The sequence below is a fragment of the Copadichromis virginalis genome, linkage group LG12 (assembly GCF_057382275.1).
Source record: "Copadichromis virginalis isolate Kocher_CV1m ecotype Utaka linkage group LG12, C_Virginalis_male_GT1.1, whole genome shotgun sequence".
Taxonomy (NCBI): Eukaryota; Metazoa; Chordata; class Actinopteri; order Cichliformes; family Cichlidae; genus Copadichromis; species Copadichromis virginalis.
Genome location: NC_140629.1, coordinates 31,199,749 through 31,217,511, shown reverse-complemented (window position 1 = coordinate 31,217,511; position 17,763 = coordinate 31,199,749). Strand labels below are relative to the sequence as shown.

The window sequence follows — 17,763 nt, the reverse complement described above, 5'->3', positions numbered from 1 at the left end:
AATATAAGCAAATAAAATGAGTTTTTATCACCACACAAGAATTGTTAGATTTTTTTTTTAATTAAAACTTTGTTTTTTAAAGAATTTCTTACATTTCACTAAGAATGCATTGCTAAAAGTAATAAAGATGTTGCCTATCACTGGTGAGCCAGTTGCAAACAACATAACCTCTGCAGCACTGCCTATAAATCTATCTGCATTCAGAAACAGACAAAAGAGATTAAAAAGGCCAAGATGAAAGATAAAAGACTTAAAAACACCTGACAGCAACCAGCGGTCAGAGAAAGCAAAGAGATAAAGGATGAGGGGAACCGAGAGAGGCCAACCCAAACCAAAGACCTTGAGGATGGTATAAATAGAGCCCCACCCCCAAGTGTCAGGGGCAACCTGGCATGTTCATGGCTACATATTAACGAGCAGTTATGAGGCCAGTTGGTTCAGAGCATATAAAATGGAAAAACAATGTTAAAAAAAATAATATTCAAATATAATTTTTTAATTCTAACAACACACTCCTTGAAAATGGTTGAATGCAGAAAAATCTTCCAACATAAATATTGCAAAAATGAAATAAAAACTAGAATAAAATAAATTTAATATCTTTAAAATAAGCTAAAAAAAAAAAAAAAAAAGAAAAAAAGATATGAAGTAATAAAAAAAAAAAAAAACTTATAATAAATAAACCCAAACAACTAATGAGTCATGAATTAACTGAAGTTAATATTATTTTACTCAGTTTGCTTCAAATCCATGTTAAAATGAACTTAAAATAGTAGGAGTATAGTTTTAAGAAACACAGTAGTAAAATGTTAAAGAGGATGACAAAAATAAATTAAAATTGCTGAACAAAAAGCTTAGTTTGTCTGACTCGGCCCTAGATCTGGATCAAAGCAACAGCAGACTGAGTCATGCATGGAAAAACATTAAAAGGAAATCTGCCTATTATTAAATCAGGAAATAATTTTCCAATACAACAAAAGGACAGTGAGATAGGATACTCACTGATCCTATTCATTTTGATAAACAACTGGGATCCAGAGTGAAACCTCCTGGAAAAATTACCATTTTCCAACTTTTCAACCTAAGCAATAGTCACATTATCATATATTGTTATTTAGCGTTTGTATTAAGTTACTTTTCTTTGAGACATTTCGGTTATGTATGTTGAAATATGTACAAGTATGTGTTCATTGGAATGCACAACACTCAACACATAGGCAACCACTGTGTCAGTCTATGAGCATCCTCCAGGGCAAAGAAGATTGTGGTCATGAGGTTGAATGCCAACAGTGTTGGGTCAGATGACTTATAGCCCATCAAGAGGCCCAGAAGAGTTTGACTCGATCATTATGGGAGGTGGTGTTAGGGATGTGGTAATTGCTAACAATAAGGCATATGGCTTACACATACACTCTTAGTTCCACTTGAAAGACTAATCAGAGCTTATGAGACTAGACACCCATCAGTAATGTGGGTGGCAACTACCAAACATCTGCAAAACAGGCAAAAGCACACTTAACACCCTGTGGTTTCTAGCAAACAAAGCTGCACATGGATGGACTACATCCTTGAAAACACACTTAAGCTATAACAGTCATGTTCAAAAGGTGGGGTGGGCATTAATGTTGGGACGTGGAGCCACTCCTGGTAAGGTCAAGACAACCCATAGAAGAGAAAAACATGAATTGAAACTAAGGTGAATAAACTATTTTAGAGAAAACAAACCAATAATAGTTTCCTGATGCAGCTGAATATGGATATTCATATTTTTTTATTCTTAGAAACTGATAAAATTGTGGGATTTGTGGCTTGATTTTTTGTGTGGTGAGGGGCATGAACTGTGTTTGGCATAACAAGGGGGATGTCAAACCACTGGGCTATACATAAAGAAATGAATGCAGAAAGATGTCATTAAGAGGCAAGTGATCATGCAACCTAAAAGCAGTTCCCAGTAAAATCTATGGAGATGTCAAAGATCAGACTCAAAACCTAGCAATTTAATCCTGCAACGGCTTGGGTTTGTTTTCAACCCTCAACTGATTTGAAGAACAACAAAGCTACTGTATACTTTAGATATTTTTACTGCATGCTCTTCGACAGTTACAATTTCTCATAGGTGGAGTCCTCAGATAAAAACAGCTGACCTTCTTACGGCTGTGAAGATTCACTTCTTTTAGTATAGAAATGCTTTTATTAGAATACAAACATTTTGCTAACTGGGAATTTTTGCAGGTAACACAGGAAACGCACACGTTTTAGTTTTTTAGCTATCCATAACATTTTTCTATTCCAGCTATCATAGAGTGAGAAGTATCATACACCATGGACAGGTTGCAGTGTTAACATAGAGAGACAGACAGCCAGTCACACTTGAATTTACACCTACGTCCAATTTTGAATCACCAGTTAACCTAAACTGCATGTGTTTAGACTGGAAAGAAGCTGGAGTACTCCGAGAGAACCCACACAGGCACAGGGAGAAGACGCAAATTCCACACAGAAACCACACTCTTCGATTCAAACCCAGGACCTTTTTGCTGTGAGGCAACAGTACTAACCACTGCACTGCTGTCCTTCTCCCTCATTTCATTCATTCATTTGGAATCAGAGAAAAGTGTGAAGCAAAAAAATCAAACTGGGATAGCTAATGGTAAATTTCTAGTCTCTCTTCTTCCAGAGGCAGACAAAGACTTCACAGTGGCATTATGCCAACTGTGTAAAATCGATGATTTTTTTTCCCAGCTTGCAAGATTAAAAAAAAGACCATGGGATAGGGTTAATTGCCCACCCTTCTAAAGAGGTAAAATAGTTTGTTTTCAGTCAGTAACACAATATTTTTGGCTTTTGTGAAACCCTATCTCTAGGTGGTCAAATGCACTCTGACCTCTTTATGTCCTCGGTCAATCTAGAGGCATGATAGCATCAGCATGAAGTCAGTAACCTCCCAAATGTCCTGATTGTCTCACCAAGTTTTAGCAGATCCCCACCCAAACTACTCCCATGCCTGTACTCTGCCTGAAGGCTGATAAACAAACACAGAGAGAAGGGAAAAAAGAAGAGAGAGAAAAAAAAAAAAAAAAAAAGCACCACAAGAAAAAGTTACTGGGTGTTTCTACAAACAACCAGCTGTTGATTAGATTACTATAGTCTCAGTTCACAAGGGACTGGAATGACAGCTCACTAAGTCTGTGAATGTGTTTATGTTAAACAAAAGGCAGAAGACAGGAAGTGGCAAAGAAAGACAGAACAGAGAGGTAAAGTTCAGTGAAACTGATAAACGAGAGCGAGAAAGCGTTAGAGTTGACACACACAGCATTCTGACTGGAGAGTAATTGCAGTCTGAACTAAGCTGGCTCAGTGACATAGTTGCTGAGAATGCCTTTTTGACACAGGGTCTGTTTCTGTTTCTCCCTCCCTCTGCCTATCTGTCTGCCTGCCTTTCATGTGGCCATTTTAGGAGACATTGAGTCATTCGAGCCCAGCTGACAATATGACAGCAATCAACAGGAACAGCTTTAGTACACTTGACTTCACACCAAGAGAACTTGTCTCACTCACCCTTGCAGAAAGATTATCTTGCTGTCTCACTCGGTCTTTCCCCTTCCTTCCTCTATTTCATCAGGTGTTCTTGAGGGGTGACTCTGTTGTCTCTTCTCTGTGTCCTCTTGTGTATTTCTGTTTCTACTAGATTAGGGTGCCTTATTGGTCTTAACTCCCTGGCTTCTCATTGGTCTTTGCTTCCTTCCGTCTAAATAGGTAATGTCGCAAGAAAGACAAGTAGTTTTTCTGCATGCACTAATTATCCCTCTGCCTATGTATCCTGTTTTCTTTCCGTCTACCTCTCTCCACTCTCAGTCACACATACACAAATGAAAAACCCATCAACAAACTTGCAGCCCTGTTTTCTCACTGGTTCCCTCCCTTGCCTTTTCTCTTCGGAGTCCTCCCTTTTCCCGTTTTTTCCTCTCATTCGCACACCTCCAAAGTATCTTGAATACAAAAGCGATCTGGCATGCTACAGACCCTTCTCACCTCCCACTTCTCCTCTTCCTCTATGTACTTTCAGGCCCCTCCTTTTAAGCTTTCTAGCCATCCTATCCTCTCTGTTGTGTGTGTGTGTGCGCGCTTTTCTTTCTGTTGGTTTCCTCTCAGCTGATAGAGTGAGGCATGCTTTGCTCACTCAGCAGTGAAGGCATACAGGGGAGAGGGGGGGGGGGGATGCTTCCAACTGATTGGCTCACCAGAAGGGGGGTCAGCTGTAGTGGCTGAAGCCCTGATTGGCTGGAGGAAAGGATTGCAAAGGGGGAGGAGGTGTGAGTATCCATAAGCCCTCCCACCTGCTGAAGCTTTGAATGTTCTGCAAAAGTAGAGTGCAGGCTTTAAGAACACTTTGCGTAAAGTGTGTATTAAAACACACAACTCATCTCCAAGCATGACGAGTTTTCTTTGTACAGTCAACCACATGTAAAGTTGTGCATGTGTGCTTGAATTGGTTAAAGAATAACAGTTAATAAAAGAAGTTAATGTCTTAGAAAATAAACCTGCTAATAACTATGCAATCACTCCCTCCCCCTTTCTCTGCTTCCCTATTTCTTGCTCCTCTGTGGAACATTAAAAGCAGGCATGAAGCAGAAGGCTTATCTGTGGTGGGACTGATAGAGCAATAAGTGCATGTGAAAAAGTTTATCAGTAGAGGACCAGGAGCAGCGCTCAGCTGTGTGCTTATGAGTGTGTGTGTGTGACTATTGCAGCATCTGTGAGCTAATAAGGAGCAGGATGTCGATTACCCGAGAACTACTTCAGTTTGGTGTTGTTGAAGTCCACACAGCACAGTGCACTACTGACACAAGCACGCATACAGTGGGTGGAAACTGCACAGAAAGTTGACCACAACATATATCTTCGAGGCTGTCGAGCGAGTGCTTATTCAACACATATTTAGAACACTTCTTTGTCCAGTGCTCCTGGAGATGCACACTCACACCTCCCTGTCTATGCTTTATTTATTTTTTTTATTTTGGAACACTGGGTTGACTTTTTATCAGATGTACACTGGTTGAGACATGCAAGACCAACATACTGACAGCTACTCGTCACTTTAAATTTCATTCACTTTCTGTCATTCTCTCCCTCTAGGACTCCTGATCTACAGGAATTCTACCTCCAACTCAGTTTCCATCTGTAACACCCTTTATCTGTTTCCAAAACAAGATGGAATATTTATTCCTGCCAAGTTACTGCAGAGTTTCTGTATTGTCTCTGTTTTACAAGAGGGTGGACTGGGCATAAGCTTTGTGGTGTCTCTTTTAACAAATTACTCTAAGGTTATGGCTCCTTAACAAATGATTCATGCTTTAAAAAAATAAATAAATCCTTGTACAAAATAAAAATCTGTCACACACATAATTTGATCCTACCTGCCACCAGAATAAATATGTGCATAAACCTGCATACAAAATTAATCTCTACCACTCTCATAGACCATGTACTGACATGTACTTATTCATAGGTGGTTCCTTGGCTGAGTGATAGTATGGTTGCACTTGTTTTTTGGTTTGTTTGTTTTTGGCTTTTTGAGTGTGTGAACAGTAAAAGTTAGCAGAGAGGTGGCTTGAAAAACAAGACACGTCTTCAGCCACATAGCTCCAAATATAGAGATGTGGGGATAGGGGTGAGAGCGGAGGAGCGGAGGGGGGTAGACAGGGGAGGAGGAAGCAAAAGAAACAGATCAAGACAAACTGACAACTGAAGATTGAAATGAGATTCATGTGATTCGTCCGCTGCTTTTCACAGAAAAGCTGGTAAAGAAATCTAGTAATGGGATTTTATGTTCCTACTGTTTAAGATTCTCCGTTTCAACGCAAACAAACGAAGACAACTACACCCTGCTGTCCCTTTAAGAGTGAACGTTGCTTTCCATATTTGGCGATAAAGGGGTGTGTCTTCCCTCTGAACACCTTCCCCCATTCAATGGCATTGAGTGGAGCAAAAGAAAACGATGCATTGAAAACACACACACTCACATTCCAACAAAAACTCACACTGATGCAATTTTGACTTGAGCGCATGGCAGTGTTTGTTTTGATGTCTACATGGCAGCATAGGGGGCTGGACTTTCAGCCTTGATAAGAGAAATGCTGCTTGACACATGTCTTGTTTTTGTAGGCCCCTCAAAGTGACACCAGCTGTGTTTATTCCATTTTCTGGATTAAATGGGTTTCTATGGGTTACATGGCTTGTAATATAGTCTCGGGAACAACATTTACAATGCATATCAGCTGCATTAAAAAACAAACAAAACGCGTAAAAATAAATAATCTGTGTTTCTAAACCAAAGTATCTAAAACAAGCTCCTTAACTCTCTCACTCAAACTGGGAGTGAATAAAAGGAAGGATTAATGAGGGGAGGTGGAGGAACAAGAAGTGTGCATGTGTGAAGAGAAGAGCATGGTGCCTGTTTAAAGACGCACAGACTCCTTCCTGTTTTGATGTCCACGTCTGCGTGTGGAAGTAAAGCCGTTAAGAAGCATAAAGCTAAAAAAAATATTTACAAATAATATTTGCAAGGGTATTACAAACACCGGTGCATGTTGATGACTCGCTTCTTTAAATACACTCAAACTTTATGATGCAATGCCTCTGACTTGACTGTAACAATTACATGAATGTCTGCCAGTAAAGGGTAGACTAAGGTACATATATTGTAGGGTGGCTGATAATTACTATCACACTTTTTGCCCTCTGGTGAAATGTGAAGGTACATTTAAAGCAATTTCAAACTTCTTTTTTTTTTTTTAATACAACCTCCTTTTTTTAGTGCTGCAAAACTTCAGCTGTAAAATGTAATTCTTTAAAAGCAAAACTAATGACCTAATTGGTATGTAGATGAATTTAGTTCTGCTTTCATATTATGAAGTAGACCCTACGATGACACAACAGAGAAAACCCTAGCAATCATATGACCTCCTATGAGCAAGCGCTTTGGCGTCAGTGGGAAGGAAAAACCCTTCACTTTTAACAGGAAGAAACCTCCAGTAAAGCCAGGTTTAGGGAGGGGCGGCCATCTGCCGTCACCAGTTGGAGTAAGGGTAGGAAGACAGGATGATTAAATGCAGAGAGGTTTATAAATACATAGTGACAATAAGAGGTTTCCTATTTTCAAACATTTCGGCTCTTATTTCAACCAGCACTTTTGAAGCAGGTCTTTACCTGCCTGATTGAGTGCTATAATTCCACAGCAGACTTTACCACAGATAGAAAGTTCAGGTACAGGTGCTTTCTCTGTTTGTAGGGTAATCAATTGACTTTATGCAAATAGATCTAGCAAATAAGCTAGATCTATATGACCAATTAAACACAATGGTTCGATTATACAGCTCCATAGTGTAATGACCTTATAATAGCTGGATCAACAGAATTACAGATATGATGTCAAACAATTGTTATGGTCAAAAAGTAAACATGACAATAAAGGAGGACGGAAGTAACAGGATTAAAAAAACAAAACAAAAACCGCAGATGTGTACAGGGGCAGTCTGTTTACTCAAGTCACGTAATGTCATGTAAAAGTCAGGCCAGAGTAGTAGAGAGTAGAGAACCCACAATGAGTAAGAGCTCATTGATGAATGCAGGGAAGATGCAACATGTCTTTTAATGCCAGTGGGTCAAAACTTGAGAAGCTTATTAACGCTTTAGGATATTTCACAAAATACACACGTTTATCTGCCCAAGTAGTTTTAAAACATTGACATTAAACACAGCTATACTGTATGTTGATCATTCTTATTAAATGATCTTTCTACACATCAGTGGACTAATGAGACTGGGCACTTCTACAAGGTGTGCACTTTTTACATTCAAAATAACTGAACTGAAATGCAGAGCATGTAGAAAAAAAATGTAAGTTTCCCAAATTAAATAAATAAACTATAAATTAAAAAAAAAAGATTATTTATTTATTTATTTATTTATTTCATTTTAACCCATTCTGAACTCTTATACATCATTCCTGAAATAACATTAGTTCCCTTTGTTGGTTTGTTTGGCATTTTAAAACTAATTTCCTGTGTATCAATCGTACCGCATTTCAGAACTCTGATTATATCACTGTGAGATAATGTAAAACGTATGAAAGGAAAGAAATCAAGTGGATGGGGAAAATATGATGGGGAGGAGTGTGGCACCCTGAGTCTTGGTGACAGGCTAGGCCAGCTCAGAGGATGGAATGTTCCAGAGAAATATGTTGCCTATTCACACAGGACAGGAAATGTGTGTGTGTGACTGTGTGTTTCTGTCTCCTCCTCCTCCTAGCCTTCGGGTACTTTTTTCCTGTCCATCTTCTTTCAGTATGAACCAATTCTTTTTTGCCTTTCATGCTTAGGAAATTCACATAGCATGGTGGTGTTGCACCATTCTGACTGGTAGAGGCTGAATGTAGTACCATCTTGGCAGTGAAGGGGGGGGGGGGGGGGGGGGGACAAATACCACGTAGTTCATCCAACAATCATACTGTCACTATTTAACCATTTAATCCAACAGATAACTGGTTACTAACCAAAGCGGATGGCTGAGAAGATTAGGATGGCACTTAGAGGTCATTGACACCCACCTTTTCCAGGAAGTGTGCAATCAACAGCAGAATGAAAGGAAAACACAAGCAGCAAAGCACACAGACTTAGAGAAAAATGTTGAATTCAGTCGCATAACAGCATGTTGGTAGACACACATTCATAGGACGTCTCATCAACTTAAATGTCGGTGATGTTTCAGTGTAAAGTAGAGAGTGACATCTGACTAGGGTTAATCCTGAGATCCATTTAACACACATCCACACACGCATTTGCGGTTATTAAGCAGAACTTAATAATGAGAAGCTTTGGCAATATAACTGCAGCTCTCTGTTTTAGGCTACACCCACTTTAAGATACTTTCATTAAAAATAAACATGATCTGGTTCCAAAAATGTATTTTAGCATAATAAAGTCAGTCTAGAGAGATCAAAAATAATCTCTCTACACTGACACACTTGTAAATCCATTTTACATTCACTATTTGCGTACATCGGGTCTGTGGTGTTATAAATAGCAAGCAGCAAATTTCTTTTTTGTAAAAACACAATGTGTAGGTAGAGCAGAAATGAGGAGAACTAAGAGCAATTTTTTTTTCCCCCATCAGGCCAATAAACAAACTCCAACTCAAATTATAAAGCAGTCAGGGGAGTGGAAATAATATTGTGAATATTATGCCACAAAGTAAAAATATGGGGACATATTAGAGTTGTATCAGGACCATTATCCATTGCCAAAGACAACCAGGCAGTGGGAGTGGAGTGTCTATAGAAAACTGACCAAACATACAGGACAGCCACCCTGATGGCTGAGTAAGTCACAAGCTGCGTCGGTGTGACTCCTGGCTCACGTTTACTGCACGTCATTCCTCTGCTCTCTCCTTTGCTATAATTCCTGTGTCCACTTCAGCCTAATTGGTGGCTGCTTGTCCTGCATGTTGAATCAGGCTATACACAGAAGGGATCCTGCTCAGAACTATCAATGCAGTATGGAGAAAACAAAAAAGCTTTTTCCCTTGCTCTGGTGAGACATGCAAGGTGAGCCAGTAATACACACATACAGACAGAACATTTGTTTCATGGCATACCAACACAACCAAACCATTAGTACGCAAAGTCAGAGATAATCACTTATAGGCCTATTTTAGAAATACAAACAACACAAAGTGCTACAATGCTCTCAAGGCTGTAGGAAATACACTGTTGTGGATATTTGTTTAATGTTGGCAGACCTAAGACTTGGTAGGTGATGTACAATAAACTGTTTAAATTAAACCCTACATACTTCCAATTACACTATACAGGTATACTGCAAACATCAGCTCTGCGTCGCTGCCTTGGAGTCATTTTTTTTTAATTTAGTGTAAAATTTCATGCAAGTCAGGCGTGTCCTACATACCCAGAATCCACAAGACAGATGGGAATATGTACTATGCACACATGGAGGGCTTTGATGCTACACTTGTTCCCCTGAGTAATGGCAACACAATAAGAACAAAATGGAAAGCTCATAAGTGACCAATGTAATGCACAGGATTACACGTCTTCTTTCCAAGACTAACTCACAAGACTACATTAATACAATGCGTTTATATGTTTTGTTCAAGGAGACTTATTTATAAATGCTAAATGATAACTCTTTGGCCACTTCTTTAGATATATCTGTTCAGCTACTTGTAAATGTAAAGATCTTATAACCATATTTTATGGCAGTTAGGCATGAAGACCTGGTCAAGATGACCTGTTGAAGTTGAAACAGAGCAACAGAAAGGGAAAGGAAGGTGACTTAAGTGACTCGTAATATGGTGATGCTGCTTGTGCTCAGCCTCCCTGGGAAAGTCTATGCCAGGGTGCTGGAAAGGAGAGTTCGTCCGTTAGTCGAACCTCGGATACAGGAGGAACAATGCGGTTTTCGTCCTGGTCGCGGAACACTGGACCAGCTCTTTATCCTCTCCAGGATACTTGAGGGTGCATGGGAGTTTGCCCAACCAGTCTACATGTGTTTTGTGGACTTGGAGAAGGCATTCGACCGTGTCCCTCGGGGTGTCCTGTGGGAGGTGTTGCGGGAATATGGGGTGTCTGGCCCATTGCTACGGGCCATTCGATCCCTATACAACCGTTGCAAGAGCTTGGTTCGCATTGCCGGCAATAAGTCGGACTCGTTCCCGGTGGGTGATGGGCTTCGCCAGGGCTGCCCTTTGTCTCCGGTTCTGTTCATAATTTTTATGGACAGGATTTCTAGGCGCAGCCAAGTGGCGGAGGGCTTTCGCTTTGTTGGCCTCAGAATCTCATCTCTGATTTTTGCAGATGATGTGGTTCTGTTGGCTTCATCGGGTGAAGGCCTCCAGCTCGCACTGGAACGGTTCGCAGCCGAGTGTGAAGCAGCGGGAATGAGGATCAGCACCTCCAAATCTGAGGCCATGGTTCTCAGCCGGAAAAGGGTGGAGTGCCCACTCCGGGTCGGGGATGAGTTCCTGCCACAAGTGGAGGAGTTCAAGTATCTCGGGGTCGGCAGAAATGAGCTTCCTCCGAAGGGTGGCTGGCCTCTCCCTTAGAGATAGGGTGAGAAGTTCGGCCATCCGGGAGGGGCTCAGAGTAGAGCAGCTGCTGCTCCACATCGAAAGGAGCCAGCTGAGGTGGTTCGGGCATCTGACAAGGATGCCCCCTGGGCGCCTCCTGGGTGAGGTGTTCCAGGCATGTCCCACCGGGAGGAGGCCCCGGGGCAGACCCAGGACACGCTGGAGAGATTATATCTCTCGGCTGGCCTGGGAACGCCTTGGTATTCCCCCGGATAAGCTGGAGGAGGTGGCTGGGGAGAGGGAGGTCTGGGCCTCTTTGCTTAGGCTGCTGCCCCCGCGACCCGGCCCCGGACAAAGCGGATGAAGATGGATGGATGGATGGATGCTTGTGCCAGACAGGCTGTTCTGGTATTTCAGATTTTCAAGCACAGTCACATCTACGGTTTACAAAGAATGATGAAAAAGAGAGAATATCTAGTGACTAGCAGTGGGTACAAATTTGTTGTTCATGTCAGAGGTCAGAGGAGAATGGCCAGATTGCTTCAAGGTAATAGGGCAACAATAACTCAAATAGCAATCAGTATACACAGAAGAGTATCGCTAAATGCACAACAGATCAAACCTTGGAGCAGGTGAGCTGCAGCAGCAACAAAATCCATTGTTCTCCTTCAGACCCTCATGAGGCTCAGCAGTGGCTGCAGATGACAGGATAGTATCCCATCCTGATTCAATCAGTTCTTTTGTATTGCCTCACCTCCTGTTTCAGGGGATACTGGGGATGGAGCCACCAGCTCAAAACGATACCGCACAGGACCAGCTCAGCCAGACTGCTTTAGATGATTAATCTGTTTCCAATAGCTCATTCCACCACCTTGGACCAAGAATAGAAGAGGGTGAAGAAGAGGGTAAAACTCTCTACTACAACATAAGCTTTGTGGTAACAAGGAGCAGTTTTCCTTGCTTCCCTTTAAGTTAACATTAGTTTTAAACTAGATATAGGCAGAAACAGAATGCCTTTGTAAAGAACAAAGAAGTGCTATGGAGAAACTTGGGAGGTTTAACAGCAAAAAGGCAACAGTTTACTAGATTAGTTATGAAAGCCTGATGACACTTAAGCAACCTCCATTGCAAGGAGGGAGGCAAATACATCAACAGGAGTGGCCTGCCACACCAATATTTGCAGAGCTTAACAATCTATCAATACCACGGTCATTCCTAGGTCATTTATCAAACTTGGCAACACAACTGTGTTGTCAATGGTCTTGAAAAGGTCTAGGTTAGGAGATATTTTCTCAGAAGGAACAAAAGTTTGAACTTGTCTTGGTTGAGCCTCTAAGATGTAAAGCAAGCAAGCAGCAATGTGGGACGAACAGCTTAGAGTAATTTACAAATGCTTCAAGTACTTTAGATGATGCAATACCATCATGGAAACTTGTGACTTTATCCAAATTCAATCTGCACTCAGTGTCATAAAAACTATGTTCGGTGGCAAGAAAAACAAAGTGTTCTGTAACAGATGGGTAAGGCCTAAGCACTGATCTCAACATCATGGAGTTCGTTTGAGTTTACCCTAAGCCAAAAAACGCAACTGTGTAATTCTCCAACATGTGTCGAAAAACCTACTGAGTATCTTCAATTCCTATTATTGCTTAACACACTTTTTGTGAAGTTAATTGGTAACTATTTAAGGTAGTTTTAAAATGCATCATTATGTTTCTTCTAGAGCTGTACATACTGCAACAATAATTTTTGGTTTGTCTATTTGCATAGTTATTTAGAATGCCCATATAACACACGTATACACAGAATTGGAGACATGTCTGTCATTTATAAAAGATGTTACATACTTAACTTAGAGCAGACACCAAAGCAGCTTGGTATAACAAAAATACATGTATTTGAGATCATTTATTTATTTTTTAAAATACTGATCACCAGCAGTTATTTCACCTGTAGTTACTTGAAGTTGTGGAATGTAATTCACTTTGCTCTACCGTGTCACTGCAAACTGCTTCCACGCTAGATGAAACCTTAGATGTGTCATTCAAGCCACTCCAGCATAATACGCAGTATCTTCCCTTTACAAGAGCAATCAAAAGTAAAATCTTAGATTGACAAGAAGGCAAACTGGAACATGTGAACACTTTTAGGCTGTTTGAGCAACTTGAGCAACATTTAATATACACTTGACCTGTTTATAATTCCTGAGTCTTCATAATTGCAAAGCTGTCACAGTTCTGACTATCCGTGACCACCACTGTAACATTGCCAACTTGTTCCAAGGATCACAGAATTCTTTGGCATTTTCTTCAATAACCTCCACATTGATTCTTCTGAAAACTACAGTAATAGAAACACAGGGACACTGTATGATTGCAAGAGAACTAACCACTTCCTCTTACTGGTAGACTGTTAGGAGGACTGTGTGACCTTTAATGGTAAGATTGAAGCTAAGTTTGATTAATGTGTATACCAAGCCCTTTTTACACATGCTCTCTGGACAAAGTCAGGTAAGGATATTTCCAAAGCTGGGGCAAAGGCATGTTTCTCTACTCTGTTGCATTAATTCTTCTTTTTACAACACTTTGTAAGTGCTTGGGAAATGAGGAGCCCAGCTGCTGTACATTTAAAAACAAAAATGTTTCCTCATTCTGAGTGAGGTTGTACATCATCTTTATGCAATACTGAAGGCCTTCCCTGAAAGAGATATATGGATGGCATTAATGGTACCGTCATAGATGTGCAACTTACCCAGGCTATATGCACTAATTGATTCATACGCTGTTACAGAATCTGGCTTTTGAACTGTGGCCTCTCCTATTTAGCCTTGGGAAAAATAATGACAGATTAAAAAAAAAAAAAAAAAAAAAAAAGAATACTTTGGTTATTAAAATCACAGGATAGTTTTAAACTTTGGTCCGTTCTTTATAAATGAAGTCAGTCCCAGAGACGATCTTATTTATTTTCTTTTTTCACATTTTTTTATTGTTCTTTGTCTTGACATTGTCCTGTGTTTTATTCTATTGTTAAGTGTTCTTGGGTGTCTTAAAAGATGCTTTTAAATAAAATGTATTATTATTATTGTTTTCTTTTGCGTTGTAGAATTTTGACTTCAGATGTACTGACACATATGGAAAAGAAATAGTAAAAACTTGTATGATTTACTCATGAAAGTGGCCGCTTTCTCATTACTTTCATATATTGTTTTAGTAAGTACCCAAAACATACAAGTTTCATTAATATAATTTTTCAAGGGATCTTATATCTGTTTTCAGTGTTGTATGCTTTTCATACAAGTTTCACACAAGACAGATACAAACGTTATAAGATTTATATATATATCTTTTCCATATGGGGATGAATCATGTTTAGTTATACTGATAGTGGTTGTCAGAAGTATTCCCAAGCCTATGCAGTCATTTCCAGAGTCATATGCGCCACCAGTGCAGTGCTACCTGACGACCTGAGATCACAGAGATTTCATCCTTGTGTTTGATCTTGTCCATTGCATATAGATTTTTTTTTAATTATCAAGTAGAATCCCAAAGTGACACTGAAGAAAAGAAAACTCTATTCAGAAGACCCAACAGTGGTAGTCTCCCTGCATTTTAAAATGAGAAACACTATTCCTGTCAGCTGGTCACTGCTTTCTGTGGTTTAGTACCAAAAGTCACATCAAATTCTTGTGCATACTTATTATCTAAATTTATTTGTTGCATTCCTCTTTTCTTAAAGCTAATAATTTATGCCTAGTATTTTTTTGTTTATTGTTATTCAATAAACATAATTTAGCTCCCATAAGGATAGAGCACAGTCGTGCTTGGGCACACTCAGTCACACATACACACTAGAGATCAATATAGCCCCAGAGCAGTGCTGAGTACTCGATCTAACCCACACAATCATCTGTAATCTCTGGCATCAAATCCTGCTGAGATACACTGGAGAGCTGACAACAAGCCTTCATCAACAAGCCTTCATCTGCTCAACGCATTTAATAGCCACCCCCACTTTTTACACAGACAATCAAATTGCTGCCAGGTAGAAATGCTAAAGAACAATCGTGATCAAAGACGAAAACCACCATAAGACAAATGATACAAAAGTTATTTTTGATTTGCTCAAAGATAGAGTGTATGCAAAAGTATGTAATGTTGTTTTTGTGGACTTTATTTTATTCTCTTCCGGCAGAATCATTCATTCCCTTAGCCTAAATAGATACTGGTGGCCCTCCAAACTACCATTGAAAAACAGACTGTTACTCATGATCCTACTCTTGCTTAACTCAACGTTCTTGCCTGCTTAGTATGCACAGAAGCATGCAATTTGATTTCATTTAATTTGGCTGAATGTGTTGGTTGCTAAATTTTTTGAAGCAGAAAAAAACCCCAACAACACAACGGGGGCTTTCCTCTGGCTATTTTCTTTTCATGCATGGAGGTTGATACACTTATCCATTCTTGTATTTGATCACTCCCTCTCTTCCTTTTCTTTGAATGTGAGAGGATTATCCAAGTTTCTCTATCTCACCTGAATAGACTGAATTCATTTTGTGTGTTTTGTTTTTTTTTTTTTTTAAATTGTCCTTGTGTATCCTAAGCATGAGGGAACTTAAGTAAAAGGTGTTTGAGCATGGGACAAGCCCAGACCCAGGCCTGCTGAACAACATGCATCTTGCCTTCGGGGCTGGATACAGCAAAGATCTACATGACGTCACACTCAGCTGAGGACAAAAGCCCACTGCTTTCTCCCAGACAGAATAGTGGGGGGTGGCTGTCAGAGCAATGCATGGACAAGCAAGAGAAGAAGAATAATGAGCCGCAGCTGTATTTGGTGCTGCAGTGTGTGCAAAAATCTGTAGTTTCCATACATGTAAGACAGCTGCTGTTTTCCCATATGCACGTGTTCTTTATAGATGATGCAGTGTGAGACTGCACACACATGCCTAATGTGTATGTCATTGCCTTCATGCTCTGCTTGTCAGGACAATGAGAGATGGTGCACTGCAGCTAGCATATTAACAGTGCAATATAGGACTCATTGATTTGTTACATTTATATATTTATTTATTTATTTGCATATGCATGTGACAAAGGTTCTGTGCCATCATCAATACTCTTCAATGCATGATGCAATGCAACTCCCAAGTGCAATCCAAGGGAACAATACACCGACTGCAATCAGTTATATGCCCTCTTCTATTAGCTGTACAATGTTCATCATCACTCCACCCGCTGAGCTACAGTCACAATCTCACAGATATACCGCTGCTGGTTGATCCTTCTTGCCTGGCCCATATATGCACAATCCCAGGAGCACAGTGCGCAGTTACAATAATTAAAAAAAATAAAAACCGTTTTATCTCATAATCATTTTAATGCCACGCACACTATTAATTTTGATTTATGCATTGGGATTTCACTGGGAAATTCTAGCACTTTGTCCCCAACCAATGCAGACTGTGCACACATAAAGAAAGTGTGAGGAAGGCAGACAAAGCAGGGGAACGCCCCCTACATCATGCAAGCTACTGTCAGGTCATCAGCTGGATCAGGCTGGATTTCGCTCATTCTTCTGCTAGACTCCCAATTATGATAAGGAATCTCTATGCATGATCACAATGCAAAGGATATAACTTAACCCATTTCAACAAACCCCTACCTTTAAAGTACACACAATGCAGAAGATTAAAGGGAAGGCAACCAGCCACATTTCAAGATTTCGAAGTCTACTCACCTCACGAAAAATATAGACTCAGATTATCAAACACAGCCAGGCAGTCTGAAGTGACGTCCGTGCAGTCTGGGAGTTTGGCCTTTCTACTGTCTGTCTGCCGTGTTGACTGCTGCGTTGTCGGTTTCTAGGTAGCTGATGTTATGGGCCGAAAATCGACTTCGAAGCTAAAAGACGTTAGCAACATTAACCGTATATCAAATAGGTAAAATATTCGGACAGTCTTGAACTCGTCCTCTCACTCTATAGTCCAAATAGTTTGTTAGCTAACAAAGCTAACTCCCTTCCTCTCTGTGCCAGTCTTTTTCGTGCACTCCCAGCTGTTTTCGTTGTTTCAGCCTTTGCCTTAAATTCCTCCTCTGTCCCTTTAAGTAACAGGATTTCCGGGGTTTGCGTGTAAAAATACCAAAGGCGGGGCTTATTCACCAGCTGAGCGCCTGTCATTTAAGCGATTCGCCGCTTGGATTTCCCTTAACCAATCATCACTTGTAGTTTTTTAAACTATGCAGATTTATTCAAACATACTGTTCTCTGATTGGCCTAAGGATTACCCCAAGAGCCGCCCAGTACACGTGCATTTTCTTCCCTCCTAGTCTTCAGTGCCAAGGATAGCTTTTTGTGCTGGAGCTCCGACAGTTGTTTTATCCATTAGTGTTTAAAATAATACATGACACGAAATTAAAGTTAAAAAATAAGACTTTAATAATTACTGTCACGGATGCGTGGTAATTCATTTAGTTATTTTTGTATTTATGCACTGGTTAAATTCACAGTACTGTAGGTAACCCCCTTCTTTTCCTTCCATTTGCTCTAAATCAGCATGTTGTCACAGAGCTAAGAATAGCTCAGCAACATGTATCCCCTTGCAGCTGCACTGAACTCCACGCCCATCTACCCAGAGTACACTGGGGCCTGATTATACTGTTCTGTGACGACGATGCAGCC

At 40.3% G+C, this 17,763-nt stretch overlaps 1 protein-coding gene across 5 annotated transcripts in view; it reads right to left on the bottom strand.

Moving 5' to 3' along the window:
- The window catches only part of atosb (atos homolog b), a 29,373-nt gene extending 12,080 nt beyond the window's left edge, over nucleotides 1–17,293 (bottom strand). For 2 of the 5 annotated variants that reach the window (XM_085476054.1, XM_085476051.1), the window contains exon 1: nucleotides 3,559–4,147. The gene's annotated coding sequence lies outside the window, so the exon portion shown is untranslated. The other 3 variants (XM_085476049.1, XM_085476050.1, XM_085476052.1) reach the window with 3 other exon arrangements.
- Nucleotides 17,294–17,763: the final 470 nt, after the last annotated feature.